The 15,911-nt window shown below is 40.4% G+C and overlaps 1 protein-coding gene across 4 annotated transcripts in view; it reads left to right on the top strand.

Moving 5' to 3' along the window:
• The window catches only part of PLD1 (phospholipase D1), a 190,118-nt gene that overhangs the window by 45,258 nt on the left and 128,949 nt on the right, over positions 1-15,911 (top strand). Inside the window, exon 1 of one of the 4 annotated variants that reach the window (XM_036444504.2) lies at positions 7,965-8,144. The exons of the other annotated variants lie outside the window; for them this stretch is intronic. The gene's annotated coding sequence lies outside the window, so the exon portion shown is untranslated. Of the gene's footprint in view, positions 1-7,964; positions 8,145-15,911 lie in introns of those variants that run through there. 4 annotated transcript variants of the gene reach the window in all.

Genomic DNA, 15,911 nt, shown 5'->3' with positions numbered 1-15,911 from the left:
TTTGGATACATTTTATTTATGTTTATATATTTATTTGAAATTGTATTTTTTCAATTAAAGTAGACATGCAATATTATTTTATATTAGTTTCAGGTGGATAGCATAGTGCTTAGACAATCATATACTTTATAAAGTGCTCCCCCTGATATTTCCAGTAATCCCCCCTTGTATTATACATAATTATTACAATGTTATTGACTATATTTCCCATGACTAATTTGTAACTACCAATTTGTATTTATTTATTTATTTATTTATTTATTATTTTTACTTAAAATAATTTTGCAACAAATATTATTATAGCACAATGCAACATCTTGGACATTATATCTCATTTCTGCAGTATGATCTAAGAGAGACTCACATATACAAAATTATATGAAGTTCTCCTGCATTTTCCTAATATTAATCCCTTGATATTGAAAGTATTCCCACTGAAGCATCTGTCATACCATCCTTGCCAAGTTTCTTCTCTCCACACCCCCCAGATTTGTATTTCTTAATTCCTTCACTTTTTTCATTCATTCCCCAATGCCCCTCCCCTCTAACAATCATCAGCCTATTTTTTTGCATCTGCAAGTCTGTTTCTATTTTGTTTGTTTATGTCACATACTAGAGGCCTGGTGCACAAATTCGTGCACCAGTGGGTCCTTAGGCCTGGTCTGTGGGATCAGGGTGAAACTGGCTCTCTGACCCCCCCCAAGATGTCCTGGATTGTGAGAGGGCACAGGCCAGGCCCAAGGGCCCCACTGGTGCACTATCAGGGACAGGGAGAGATGTGGGAGGTTGGCCAGCTGGGGAATTGCTGTGGGAGGGCTCCAGGGCATGTATGGCCTGTCTTACTCAGTACTGATGGGCCAGACCCCAGCAGCAAGCGATTTTACCAAAATGAGCATCTGCCACCTGATGGTCAGTTTACATCGTAGCAAACAGTTGAGAGGCCTTAGCATATCATTAGCATATTATGCTTTGATTGTTTGAACAGATGACCAGATGACTGGACACTTAGCATATTAGGTTTTATTATATAGGATAAGTGAAGTCATATGGTATTTGTATTTCTCTGTCTGACTTCACTTAGCATAATACCCTCTGGGTCCATCCATGCTGTCTCAAATGATAGAATTTCATTCTTTTTTATGGCTGAATAATATTCCATTGTATGTATATACCAATATATTTTTTTTTCATTTCTCTGTTGATGGCACTTAGATTGCTTCTATATCTTGCCTATTATAAATAACAATGAAGTGAACATAGGGTATACATATCTTTCATATTAGTGTTTTGGGTTTCTTTGGATATATACCCAGAAGTGGAATTGCTGGATCATAGGTAGTTCCATTTTTAATTTTTTGAGGAATTATCCATACTCTTTTTAATCATGGCTGCACCAATTTGCATTCCCACCAACAGTGCACAAGGGAATCTTTTCTCTACATCCTTGCCAACATTTGTTTGTAGATATATTAATGATAGCCATTCTGACAGGTGTGAGATGGTATCACATTGTTATTTTAATTGGCATTTCTTTGATGATTAATGGCATTGAAAATTTTTCCATATGTCTATTGGCCATCTGTATGAACTCTTTGGAGAAGTGTTTTTTCAGGTTCTCTCCATTTTTAAATAGGATTTTTTTTTTTTTTTTTGCATTGAGTTCTTATAAATTTTGAATATTAACCTCCTTTTAGATGTAGCATTGGTGGGTATCTTCTCCCATTCAGTAGATTGTCTTTTCATTTAGCTGTCTAATGCATTTTCTTATTACATTGTTGTAGGTGTGAGAAGTAAAGAGATATTTTTACACCCAGGGTGGTCAGAGAAGGCAGTATGGTCTGGGCTGCCTTTTGAAATGTGGGGGGAGGGTTTTCATTCTTTCCTGACCATAAGAGGGCAGTGGCCCAGACTCTCAGAGGAAGAACTAGGGGTTGAAAAATGGATTAAACCAGTTTGGCTAGAGGGAGAGGTCTTATGGGGAAGCAGTTGCAGAGTAGGGCAAAGGAAACAGTGTGAGAACAAAAAGGCAAGTGGCTTCAGGCTACAAAAACTGCTAGGGTGACAGATTGGGCAAGCAAGACAGGAAGTGCCTCTGCGGGGTTAGAAGGTAACAGACAGACATGGGCTTGTGGCTGCAGGTCCAGTCTCTTCTCCCCGATAGCATTGGCGGCTGGGGTGTGACCCTAGGCTGCACTTCCAGTGGACGGCTGTTCACATGTCTGTGTGTCCACATGTCTGTGTGTCCACACAGAGGCAGCAGCTGGAGGCCCCACTCTGCCGTTCCAGGGTTTGGATAGCAACTTTGAACTTTCTTTTTTCTTTTTCTTTTCTTTCTTTTTTTTTTTTTTTTTTTTTTTTTCCCATAAGTATTCTCATTCTAGATTAAGGTGGCTGGGCCTAGAGGCAGGTGACAATTTTCACTATTTCTCCTTATTCAAAAAAGAAAGAAAAGAATAGAGATACTTGGAAACTCAAGACCAATCAATGAACATAATTTACATTTTAACATGAGTATTAAGAAATACTCAGCTTGTTTTTCAGAAGATCATATTATGTCAGTCACATAAAGCAACATATTCATTATTGTGTAAAAGGAAAGCCTGCATTCTACAAGAAGGGGCCAAAGTCATCTTGGAGCTGACCAGGTTATTTTTATAAAAAGGTAGGTTATCTAGCCAACCACGAGGTAAAATCTGCTTTACTGATATAATTTTGTGAAAATTTGCAGTGACCTAGAAGGGTGTCTGCTTATGCACCCTAAGATTTTTATTAACCAAGTTACAAAATCTTATTACCTCTTGGGGAGTGAGCATAGATTTCAGAGCAATTTGAAGTCATTAGGAAAATTACCCAGTAAAAGTAAGAGGACAAAATAAAATAATAAAATAGAGATATGAACCATGACAGATGTTGCAGAATAGGGGGTGGATGTGAAGACAATCAGGGACATTGTTGCCAGGGCAGCCCTGGCAGCATGTGTCACTGATTCAATAATGGACGCCAGTTGGTGGGCACAGCGCGGGAACAGAGAGTGCCTTGTTCCAGCTTGCCTGTCTAATTTCAGATTAATTGCTTAAGTACAGGCTTCTGTTTCGCTTATAGAGAAGGAAAACGAAACATCTGAAATATTGTACATCTTGTCATTCACCTTGGATCACCAATCAGGACAAAATAAAAGAGCTCTGAGCAAAGGATCCAAAGAGCTTGCTCCTTGCCTGTAAATGGAAGCCCGAGGACAAGCAGGACCCACTCTCACGGCTCTGTACTCCCTGTTCCTTCCTCTCCTGGTCAGGGCCTCGCTCCGGTGCTCTTCTGAGATCTCAGGGAGATTAGCCTCCGCCCTTTGTTCCTCTGGGACTTTGTGATCCATGTGAAAGCACTTTATTGACACATGAAGGGATTACAAAGGAAATAAATTATAGTGACAGTGATCAATATTACAAAAATGTAATACTGTAATGTAGAGTCTTTATGAATGCACTAGAGGCCTGATGCATGAAATTTGTAAAGGGACTAGGCCCCCACCACGGAGGCAGCTGCCTCTGCCTTCCCTCTCCCCCCAACCTCCACCACGCTGCCTCAGCTTTGTCCCTCTTTGCCTTCATGATGCGACATCCGGTCTAATTAGCTTTTTCTTTACCTCCTTAAATCAGATGTTCTTTATATTTCTGTGTGTGTGCCATGGAACCCCTTTGGCATTCTAGGGAAGCTAATGAATCCCTTTTTAGAATAATCTTTAATGGATAAAATGTTAAATACATAAAATCAGAATGCATAGGATTACAAAGGAAACCAATTATGCTGACAATTATCTATATACCAAACAATGTAATATTGTAATTTAGAGTCTTTATTAATGCATTACATACCAAGAGCTAGTGGTAGACCTAATTGCTGTAATTATGAAGTGGACATGAGTGGAAATGATACTTTGAGATAATTGCAACAACTTTAATGTGATAGGATTTCTTTGATTTCTACTTGTGACAAGTCATAGGACTGACTGGTTTTACTGCGGGCGATTGCTTACATTTGTAATGGAAGGACATGGCACATTTTAGTTAGAGGTAAATAAACATTAAAATGAAATTTTCATCACCCATGGCCTGAATTCAGTCTGCAGTCCCCAAATCCCCTTGCCTGAAAACTGCACCTTTTCCTCTTTTTAAAAAATATATATTTTATTGATTTTCCACAGAGAGGAAGGGAGAGGGATAGAGAGCTAGAAACGTCTATGAGAGAGAAACATCGACCAGCTGCCTCCTGCATACCCCCTACTGGGGATGTGCCTGCAACCAGTGTACATGCCCTTGACCGGAATGGAACCTGGGACCTTTCATTCCACAGACCGACACTCTATCCACTGAGCCAAACCAGTTTCAGCACCCTTTCCTCTTATGCTGTGCTCTCTCCGAGCCCAGGTCATGGCACCCTGCTGTCCCCTCCACCTGCAGTCACCCCTTAGTGCGCTGACTCCCAGGTGTGGTCCTGCTGTGCAGGCAGGGGACTGGATAGCCCACAGGACCTCACGCAGCCTCCAAAGCCAGCTCTGCAGCCTGGCCATCCCACCTCCCTCTTCCCGCCAGCCTGCTCTTCTGTGTTCCCAGCTCTGTGGATGGCATTAACAACCGTATAGCTCAGGCCCCAATACTTGCTTGAGCAAGAGAGCCAGTGAGTACCCAAGTCGCCAGGATTACTAACCCAGCCTTCTTGATAAAGTTTGTGGAAGTGCAAACTTATACATTTTAAAGCACTGGCCTGTCTTTCCCTTTCTCTGGAATATCTTCTAAATTGCTACTCACCCCAAGGCCTCATTCCTCCTTACTTATCTTTCTGATGTGCACATCTAGTCACTTTCTGGTTTAAAAATCTCTCGATGATGCCTCTTTGCCTTCATGATGCGACATCAGGAACTCCTGCCTTCCTCAAAGTGTTTTTTTTTCCTGCAGGTCCCCAGCCTCGCGGAGCTTCCTGTGGTTCCTCCAATGGCTTGCTCCCCACTTCCCCCTTTTGCCTTGGCAAGCCCAGTGAGTGCCCTCTGCCTGGGGGTTCCTTACCTGCTCTACTGCCTTCAGGTCTCAGTGATGTGTCAGCTTTGCTGGAAAGCCTTTTCCAGCCTGAGGCATCCTGAGGACTCTCTACAGAGCAGTTCTTGCCCAGCCATCTGCTCCTCCTGTGCTTTGACCAGACTCTGGTGGGCTTTCACAAGCAAAGTGTCCTTGGGGAACAGAATTATTAAAGTGTGTGGTTAGGAGCCAAAACTGGTTCAGAGCCAAACTGCTTGGATTCTAATCCTAGTTCCACTATTGTTATTGTTGTTGTTGTTGTTTTCTTTGTTTTGTTTTTTTCTATTTGATCTTGGAAAGGTACTTAGCTTAATTTAGGTGCCTCACTTTTCTCATCTGTAAAACTGGTATACTAATAGAGTGATAAATAAGTTAATATTTGTAAAATGCTTTAAAACAGGGCTAGATTATAGTAAGTGTTTAAACATTAGCTCTTACTATTGGTTTTGATTTCAGTAGTGTGGCCTGGGTTCATATAAAAGATACCTTAGTTTTTGCTGGAGTTTTTATTTAAGACTGTAGTGTAATTCAAAACCCAATATTTAATTGTTCTTTATATTCATTGATGTTGATTTTAGCAGAAATAATTTATATGAGACAAAAGAGACTTTTTTTTTTAAAGGAAAGGTAGGGGGAATCCTGGGAATACAGCCTTTTACTAGCATGGTGGAGACATTTAAATTCCATACTTTGAAACCACAGTGAATCATTCCTATTTGAGTTGAGAATATTTCCATTATTCTTTCATGTCAGAGATTATGTTGCCCTCACAGGATTTTTGTTTTTGTAGCCCATTGGGTAAAAGAGAGATCAATATTACTTACCAGAGGATTTCTCTTTCAATGCAAATCGTCATTCATGTTTGCAAACCAGATCCACATAAAAGAAATGGTTTTGAATGTAATTATTTTCTTTTTTTGCATAAGTGTTTTCATTTCACCTAGAACTATTCCACTCTTGTGGGGGCAAAACTTTTCAGCAGTCCTACTACACATTGTATTTGACATTAATGAGCTCTCATAATTAATTCTTTTCTTTCTGTTTTTCTTCCAACATCAAAGTAGTATTTCCCGGGAGTTTTAACTGTTCTAGCCTTTCCTTAGTTTTGCCACCAGGTGGGGTACTGGCTCCTTTTTCAGGCATCGGCCACAGACACTGAGGGTAATTTTCTCACAGAGGTGACTGTCTTGCCTCTCTCATTCTAAAGCGGTGGTTCCCAACGTGGGGCACACCACCCATAGGGGGGCAAGTTGATGTTTAAGGGGGGCAATTTGAGAATGAGTACTAACGGTGATTTTTTTTTTTTTTTTTGCATTTCTTATGGTTCTAAGGGCTTCATATACAGTATATAAATATATATTGTGACATATGTATGCATTCCATTTCTCTATTATATCTTTTTAAACATTATCTGCTACTTTTCATATCACTTCATAATAGTTTTTTTTTGTTTTTTTGTTTTTTTTTTTGTTTTGTTTTTTTTAGCGATTTCTTCCTCAGTACTTCAACTGTCCTTTCATTCTTTTATTTTTCTCTTTTATGGGTGCCATGTTCTTTGGAAGCTTGTTTAAACCAAGTTAATGGCCTTTTAGGCTTCCTCCACCTGAATAGGAGTTCACTCTTTGAATAATAAGAATTATATGTTGTGTGTGTGGCGGGGGGGGGGGGGGGGGGGGGGGCAACAGGATGTTAGAGATGCTTAGGTGGGGCATGTCCAAAGAAAAGGTTGGGAACCACTAATCTAAATGTTGAGCCAAGACCTAGGTGTGGGTGGGGAAGGCAGGAAGTCTAAGGTCTGAGGGAGTCTCTGGGTTTTTCCTGATCTTGTTGAGCTGATACTTTAATGACTTATGTTTCATAGGTTTTGAGTAACTTGAATTTTACCAGAAATACATGTAAATCTATTTGGCAACAGTGAAGCAAGTTTTTTGTTTTTTTTTTAAGATTTGGTTCAGTCTTATGGCTTAAAAGAAACAATAGAGTTAGGTAACTTGGATCACTATGTTAAATAGCTCTCATTTAAATAAAAGAGAAATCAAGCTATTAAAATTGAGGCTCTTCTTGGAGTTAAAACTAGGGGGATGTAGACCCATTATGTTAAAAAGCAGAGCATTTCTTATTCTTTTGTAAGCATTATGCTGAAAAGGTATATGACTTTTAAGATACAAATGCCTTAAGGAAATTATCAGTTACCTTTTCCTAGAATGAAAAATAAATTTAAATTCCATACTTTGAAATGATAGTGAGCCATAGTAAGTTCCATTTTAAGCTATAAAAAAATTCCAAAAATAATTTTTTTTTTTTTTTTTTTTTTTACTATATGCATATAACCTAAATGCAGATGGTGAATTATGAGTAAACTTTTAGGTTCTTTGATACATTTTCTCTTGAACTTTAGAATTGAGGTTTTAAACCTTTTTAATGTGATTCCTTCCCGCCAAAAAATAAAAAAAATAAAAAATAAATCTGAAAATCCGGATGATGTGTGACACTGAGACTCGGAAACAATAACTCCATGTGTCCTCTTATGCAATGTGCAGTTGCTGTGTTTATGTTTCCCACCACCACCACCCAACTCGGATAACCATGTAAAATTCATTTTATGGCCTTCACGGAGGGCAGACTGTATTGCTCTTGTTTAAAATAAATGAGTCACTTTAGTGCCATGTCTCAAGGGTGTGTGTGTGTGTGAGTTCTCTTTGTGCTAAGTTTTGTGTTATAGCTTTCGCTGACTGCAAGCACAAACACGAAGCCTGAAGCCTTAGCTCCTTCTGTCTGTGAGTTTTATTTCTCACAGCAGCCCAGTGTCTAGTTAACATACGGGGTGTGGTTTCGAGTTCATTACTAAAGCTTATAGGCTGCAGTGCTTTGTGGGCTTGGCTTTGACTTAAGTTGCCTGTAGGGAGGCGGCTAAACACAGGGAACAGTCTGCCTGCTTTCCCTGTGTGTGTGTGGATTTCCCCGGCTGTCAGTGTTCTTCCCCCACCTCTTGACTATCAGCTGCTTTGGAGATTAGTTTCATAGAGAGGATTCTTTCGATAAAGCAACATGAAGCGACTGTTGTCACAGGGGCACCAGGTTAGTACATAACATTTTGGACTTTGTGTGGCATCTGTCAGACTCGCTCTCTGGGCTCGCTGGGCGAGGAGATGACAGCGTAGTGTTTGTGCTGTGGTTGTGTTCCTTTAGGACAGAAAGGAGGTGTGGGGGTTGTGAGTCTGCTGATAGTGTGAGCATTGTTTGGCTCTTGAATGCAGTGCGGCAGAATCCAAGAAGACATGGCCCATGAGTGTTGGATTTGCAGGCTGGAGATTTGTACTTGTAAGCACTTTCGGTTCCTTTTTCAGAGTTACTTTTTGGGAGCCCTCCCATGAAATCTGGGCATAGCCACGACTGTACACACGGTGGATTGGATTTTATGTTTGAGCCTCAGGTAGCAGGGTGTTGTGCTCCCGCTAGCGGTGTTGTCCCTCCCACTCGTGAGCCTGCCTGGTGCGTGGTTTCCCCCAGGGCCTGTTCCTGGTAGTTACAATGAACCAGATACCCTTGAAAAGTCTGGCGTTTTTCTGGAATGCCTCATAAAATTCCTAACCATGGATGTAGGCAGAGTGTACAGGTGGACTAAGCTGGACTGAATTCCTTCTTTGATTGTCACTGGTTGTGCATCCACAGAAGCTGAGGTTTGCTCTAGGAGTAAATATGACTGTGAGGTTGGAATGCGCCTTGTAAGATACAAATGTCTTGCTGACAGTAATACAATTTAAGTCAACACAACTAGGTACCATGAGAACATTTTCCTTAATTTTATTCACTTAAAGATCTAGAGAGCAATTTTACCTTTGTGAAGCTGTCACCAAAGCAGCCCAGCATGAAGTTGTTCTGTAAGAGGCGTTCAGCTGCATGATGTTTTCAAGTTTACAACACTTTGCGAAATACACTTGGTTTTCTGTTATTTTACGTGCACTTTCATTCCGGATAATGTACTCATGTTTTTAAATATGCTACTCCACTTCTGTTATTGCCATTTTAGTCTTCTCTCGTCCTCTCCCACGCCCCCACTCCCCCCACCTTGCTGGGAAATAAAGTGTTTTCAGTCAGGGTCCGTTCTCCATCTCCAACTCTTCAAAAAAGTAACATAGAGAGAGAAGGGAAACAGAACTAGGTAATTGAAAAAAACATCAAACATCTTCAAGGTGATTTGCTAAGTTTTAAGGATCCCAGTTACCATTTCCGCTGAGGCTGAAGTTATAAAAGGGATGGCTGCATGCCACTTCAGGATTACAAAACTGATTGTACTTTATACCCTGAGACACAACTGGGCAGCCATATCACAGCCCTGCCTCTGCAGGTACTTTCTCTAACAGCGAATCTCCTAGATGTTTAGCTGATTTCCAAAAAAAGCCAAGATTGCTGTGGCTTGCTTAATTATGCTATTGTGGAACATATGTACTATTATTAATTATTAAATGCTATTAATTTAAAAAAATTTAATTATATTTTATTTTTGTTGTTGACACATCACAGATATCCTCCATTGCCTTTTGACCCTCCCTCCCCTCCTTCTGGACCTCATCACATTGTTGTATGTGTCCACGGGCTATGCATATATGTTCCTTGGCTAGTCTTTTCACTTACTTTCATCTCCCCACCTTCCCACCCCCTAAACACACACCCACCTCTACTCTGACATCTGTCAGTCTGTATCACGTATCCATGTTTCTGGTTCCATTTTGTTCATCAGTTTTTAATTTAACTTTTAAAGGGAGGCTTTTGTCAACCTGATTGCAGCTACCCAGTGATTTTAAAAGAACCATGTTGAGACATTTTACTCATTGATTATTTATTTGTGCTTCTCTTCCATGGATAAAAGTCTTAAAAAGCTCATTTATGTCTGGTAGATCTCAATTGCTGTTTGCAGAAAGTGCCTCATTTCTGATTAGAAACAGAAATAAACAATGAGGCAAAGGATAGAGTAAGAGAGGAAACTCCCTAAAAGGCAGGTTTTAGGTTTTTCCCCCAAAGGATGTTCATTAAAATAAGTTTCTTCCAAACATGGGGAGAAAAAAAAAAAAAAAGACTATAGAGTGTTCAAAATCTATAATTTTGGGATACTATATCTAAGCAAATCTTATTCCTGATTCTAGGCCTGGAACACACCTTGCAATTATTGTTCTCCTCTTGCAAGACTGGTTTCCTTTTGTTACATTTCTTCTTTTTGGCAAAAATTAAATAGAGACGGGCATTTTCTCTCATCTTAAGTTGAGCTTTGAGTTGATTAAGTGAGTTGGATAAACACACTTTCTTGTTGATAGTTAAAGTCCTCTGGATGTCTGATTGATGTCCAGAGGTTTATGCACCTTTGCCGACGATCCAGAAACAGTGAGCCTTATTTCCTTTTAAAAAGAACCCGAGTTTTGAAGTTGGAGATAAACACATAGGTAAACTATGTTGGCATGAATTGGCCCAGACTCAAAACCCTAGGAAACTTGAATGGCACTATAAAAAAAAATAAAAAATGAATAAGTAGGAGTAATTGTGGGACTAGAGGTGTTTGTTTTTTTTTTAATGCTGACCCTTTTAAATTTTCGCTTATGGACCTGCTCTACTCACACACCCTGGATTATTCTCATTCCTGCCCACGGTCTTGATCTTCACTCTGTATCTTTGGGGAGGTATCAACTCTTGATCTTCAGTTTCTACCTTGTGAGACTCATGTATCAGCTACAATGAACAGTGCCACCTCCACCTTTTTCTTGCCTAGGCCCCCTCTGAACCATGCTCATTGAAGGTGCCAGTTTGCATGGGTCTTGTGCTTTCATATCAGAAAGTGGGAACATAAAGCGGGAACAGAAAGCGGGAGAGATTGTGATGCCATCCACCCCAGAAATCCACTATTTTAGTAATGACAGTAAATACTAACTTCCCAGTGGGGTTGCAAAGGCTGAGGATAGATTTTAGTCCAGGACTGATCTGACCAGAGTCCTCCCAAGTTCCCTCTTACCTTTGGAAGAGCCCAGTCTGGGAGTGATGGTAACAGCAATCATGGCAGGAGTAGTAGAGTCAATGGTAAGAGTAGTAATAATAATAATTAGCACTCAAAAAACATTTCCCAAGGGCAGTACTGTCTTATGCGTTTTATTAATCCTCATAACAACCCTACGAGGCCCATTGTCTTTATTATCCCCATTTTCTTACTGTGGAAACTGTCCCAGAGAAGTTACGGTATGTAATTTGTCTCAAGTCATAGCTATTAGCAAGCAGCAGTAATAGGATTGTCCTTGGAGGGATGGTGGGGGAAGGGGTGCTGCTGTAGGAGGAAAAAAAAATCAACCCGAGAAGTATTTAGTATTAATGAGAAGCAGCCATGTACATACTGACATCTGTGCTGCTGTTCACACTCAGAGATGTCTCTGTTGGCCCACTGTTAACTGGTAAGGCATGTCCTTTGTGTCCCTTTTCTGCTGGGTTGGGGGTGAGCTTGTGCTCTGCTTTGTCAGCTGTTCTGCTCATGACCAATGGGAAGAACATGGTGACCTAAGGCAGGACATAGAGTTTCCCCGTGGTCAGTAAATGAGACCATAGTGACCAGGCTACATTGGCAAATAAACCCACAGCGATGAAAACTCTTTCAACTTACATAAATTGACCTTGGAACTCTTGAGACTTCATAAGGCTACAACGATAAAATACCAAGGCCAGGGACTTGGATCTTCTGATTGTTTAGCTTGGATTTGGCCTGTGTGAGGGCCTCTTCATTCCTCCCAGTATGACTTCCTGCTGATAATCAAAGCTCTGGTTATTTTGTCAGTCCTGGAGCTTAGTAGAAAGCCAAGAATATGAGGCATGCATTTCCTTTTAAAAATATACATGTGCATTTGAAAATGTTGGGCAAACAACCTACATTTGGCTAAAACTTAAACACATGACAGATAAGTTTGGAATCTTAACAATGTATTAAAATATAGTCCATAGATTAAGGAGACAAATTAAAAAACAAATTAAATAAGCACAACGAAACTTCTGATCTTTGGATGGGGAAGTACTTCTCTTCCTAAAACCAATAGAAGAAATCACACACACAAAAAAATAGGGTGATATATTGGAATTTTTGAAGTAGGAGTGTGAAAGCTTTCAGTATAAAATACTTATTGAAGTATTATTTACTATCATGAAAAGTTAGAAATAAAACAGAAGAGAAAAATTGCGTGATAGACCATTATGTAAGAGGCCTGGTGCACAAATTCATGCAGTGGTGGGGTCTGGCAGGCCTGCTCTGATAGGTGCTGATCAGTGCTGATCAGGCCTGCTGGCCAGAGTGGGGAAGGGGGGGGTGCTGAAGGGAGAGGGGATGTAGGAGGTTGGCTGGCTGGCTCCACCCCTGATTGGGATGGGGGACTGATCAGGGGTGGTGCCAACTGGGGGGAAGGGGCTGTGGGCAGTTGGCCATCTGCCCCTGCCCCCTGGTCGAACTCCCAGTCCAACTCCCAGTCCAGGGGAAAATTGCATATTAGCCCTTTATTATATAGGATTATATAAGATCCCCTACTGGGGATGTGCCCATAACCAAGGTACATGCCCTTGACCAGAATCTAACCTGGGACCTTTTTGTCTGCAGGCTGACACTCTATCCATTGGGCCAAACTGGTTTCAGCTCTAAGAGTGTTTTAATTTTCTCAAATAGTTTATGAATTTAAGATTTATTTTTAGAAAATTCATTAGTTTTTATAGTAAAAATTAAAATAGATTAGAAATGGCAGGCCAAAGTTGAAGCAAGATCAATTTTTATAGAGGAGAGGATACTTTTACTTTCGAGAACAATTACTTTTCTATCTTTATACTTATTGTAGGAAAATGCCTCTTGATTTTTATGCATTGGGTTGAAATTTTTAGTTAGCTGGTATAGTGAATAGAGTTGTAAGGTAAATAGTTTGATAAATGGTGTGGGATGGAGCCTATTTAAATATTTGAAACATCAGTCCAGGTAAGACATTTGCATGGATTTCCAATGGGTCATGGTAACGCTTCCTTGGGTCTAAGAGCAGTTGATGATATTTGAAAGGGACAAGTCAACGTATTGAGACAATTCTCAGAAGAGGTAGTTCGAATGGAATAATGAAGATGGGACAGAACCTGAGAGAAGTTTATTCCATTCTTTCCCTTCCTCATTTTACAGATGAAGCCCAGAATGATGGTGCCCTGAAGGCCACAAGATTCTATTGATTTGATTCTTTTGAGGTCCTTTGACTCGGTTTAGTCATGGTGATGAAATTATATTTCCTTTTTTTTTTTTTTTTTTTTCTGGGTTGGTAAAAAGCAAAAGCTGAGACCAATCAGCATTTACCTAATGACATTTGAAAAAGAGCCTAAAGGCCTATTATGCATCCAAAGAACACTTCCAACTCCACAGGCATGGTTTGCAGCCTCCTTGTTGTTGTGTGAACGTTTTGTTTTTGGGTACAGGCTTAATTATTGCACATCTGGTTTCCATGCTTGTTCTGGAAGACAGCAGCCACATTAGTGACTAAAGATCACTTGATATTGAACTCTAGAGGTAGTCCCTTAAAAGCTTCATCAATAGTGTTTAGCTTACATTAATCCCTTAAGTTAATCTATTTGTGTAGAATTCAATGATTTTTAATGTAACCAGCACCATAATGTACTTATAGAACACTAGAGGCCTGATGCACCAAATTCGTACATGGGGTGGGATTGTCCTTCAGCCCAGCCTGCACCCTCTCCACTCTGGGACCCCTTGAGGGATGTCCAACCTCCTGTTTAGGCCCAATCCCATGGACTCACAGTCCAGGACTAGTGGCTCCCAACAACTCACCTGCCTCTATCTGATTGCCCCTAACTGCTTCTGCCTGCCAGCCTGATCACCCCATAACCACTCCCTTGCCAGCCTGATTGACACCTAACTGCTCCCCGGTTGACCCAATTGCCTCTAACTGCCCTCTTCTTCAGGCCTTGTCACCCCTAACTGTCCTCCCCTGCAGGCCGGGTCCCCTCCAACTGTCCTCCCCTGCATGCCTGGTCCCCCCCAACTGCTCTCCCCTGCTGACCTGGTCTGCCCCAACTGCTCTCCTCTGCCAACCTGGTCACTTTAACTGTTACAACTGCCCTTCCCTGCAGGCCATCTTGTGGTGGTTATCTTCTGTTCATATAGGGGCAGCCATCTTTGACCACATGGGGGCAGCCGTCTTGTGTCTTGGAATGATGGTCAATTTGCATATTACTCTTTTATTAGATAGGATATTTTTCTTTAAAAATTAAAAAAATATTCAATTACAGTTTACATTCAGTATTCTGTGGGCTTAGTGTTTAATAAGTGTTAAGTGAATGTTAGCTATTATTAGTATCATTTATAATTAACTGTAGAATGCTATTTTATTTCATTTTTATGACTTCTATGTCTTACTAAGGATTTGAATTGGCTTGCAAAACTATTTGCATACCATTAAACACATACACAATATGCACACACTCACAGAAATACAACAAAACCAGGAGTGATAAAGTTACTAAAAAAAATAATAATAATATAAGAGGAAAGAACAATAACAATAGGAATGATAGCTAACATTTACATAGCAGGTTTTCCATAGACATTTCTTCAGTGTCAGATCAGAAATGAGCAGAGACAATCAAATGAGAACATCAGGTTGGGAGGGACCATTGATGGTCTCTTGTCCACCTTTCAAACCCATGCATGAGACATTGCCACAGATGTCAGCTGGTGTGGTGTTAGAACTCACAGTGTAAAGGTGAGTTCAATATCTCACAATATGTATAGCTACTATTTATTAAGCACTTTCCAGGAACTGAGCTAGACATCAGGGTTATTTTTTACTGTTCTTTAGATTACACAGTCTAACACACTGCAACTCCTTTTCCTGGAATGTGCTCCCCTTTTGAGCATGCTCAGTGAACTCCTACCTGGTCTTCAGAATCCCTTTCCAATGTGCTTTTCCAACAATAACTTCCCCAATCCCAGATTGAGCACTTCCTCCTCAGGGCTCCACTTCACTTATTTTCACACTCTGAACATTAACTGTTAAAAGCCTGTTTCCCACCCCCGGCCATCCCCGGACTGTGAGTCCCTGATGCTGAGCTCTGGACCTTTGTCTTCTTAGATCCCATCCCAGCACCTGACCCAAGGTCAATACAGTGGAAGTAAGAATTTTGATCTTAACTTATATGGATTCCTAACTGTATCTGGTTTCACAGAGGGATCAATTATTAACAACTGGCTTTGGACAAAAGATGTGTAGGTGAATCTTGATAAACTGAGGACCAAAAGTAGCATAATCTGGGGAGTAAGGCTCTGATGAAGGTCTTATTGTGCCATTCATTGGTAAAACTATCCACTGATTGCCCAATGTAAGCAAGTTGCTAGTTTGATGGGCAAGGCTGATACCCAGCACCTTTGCTCAGAGAGATTTAGATAAACTGATTGTAGAATTGACAATGTGGTTGAATCACAAAGTCCACAGTAAGCTTAATACCAATATTTAAGTGAATGCTGATGAAAAGATATAGTCCAAAGTTATACTTCTCTTCTAATCTGAGATCTTGGCAGTTTTTCATAGAGTATGGGTAGAAGATTTTTTTCTGTAATCTATATACACTGAGTGGTCAGATTATTATGATCTCTGAATGCATGATAATCTGGGCACTCAGTGTATATATGTGTGTATGTGTGTGTGTGTGTGTGTGTGTGTATGTATATATATATATATATATATATATATATATATATATATATATATATATATTTTAGAGGCCCGGTGCATGGATTCATGCATGGGTGGGGTCTGGCCAGCCTGGCCAGGGGGAGGGGACATG

The sequence above is a fragment of the Pipistrellus kuhlii genome, unplaced genomic scaffold (genome assembly GCF_014108245.1).
Source record: "Pipistrellus kuhlii isolate mPipKuh1 unplaced genomic scaffold, mPipKuh1.p scaffold_m20_p_2, whole genome shotgun sequence".
Classification (NCBI taxonomy): Eukaryota; Metazoa; Chordata; class Mammalia; order Chiroptera; family Vespertilionidae; genus Pipistrellus; species Pipistrellus kuhlii.
The sequence above is the reverse complement of the archived record's forward strand: the minus strand, read 5'-3'. Positions and strand labels throughout refer to the sequence as shown.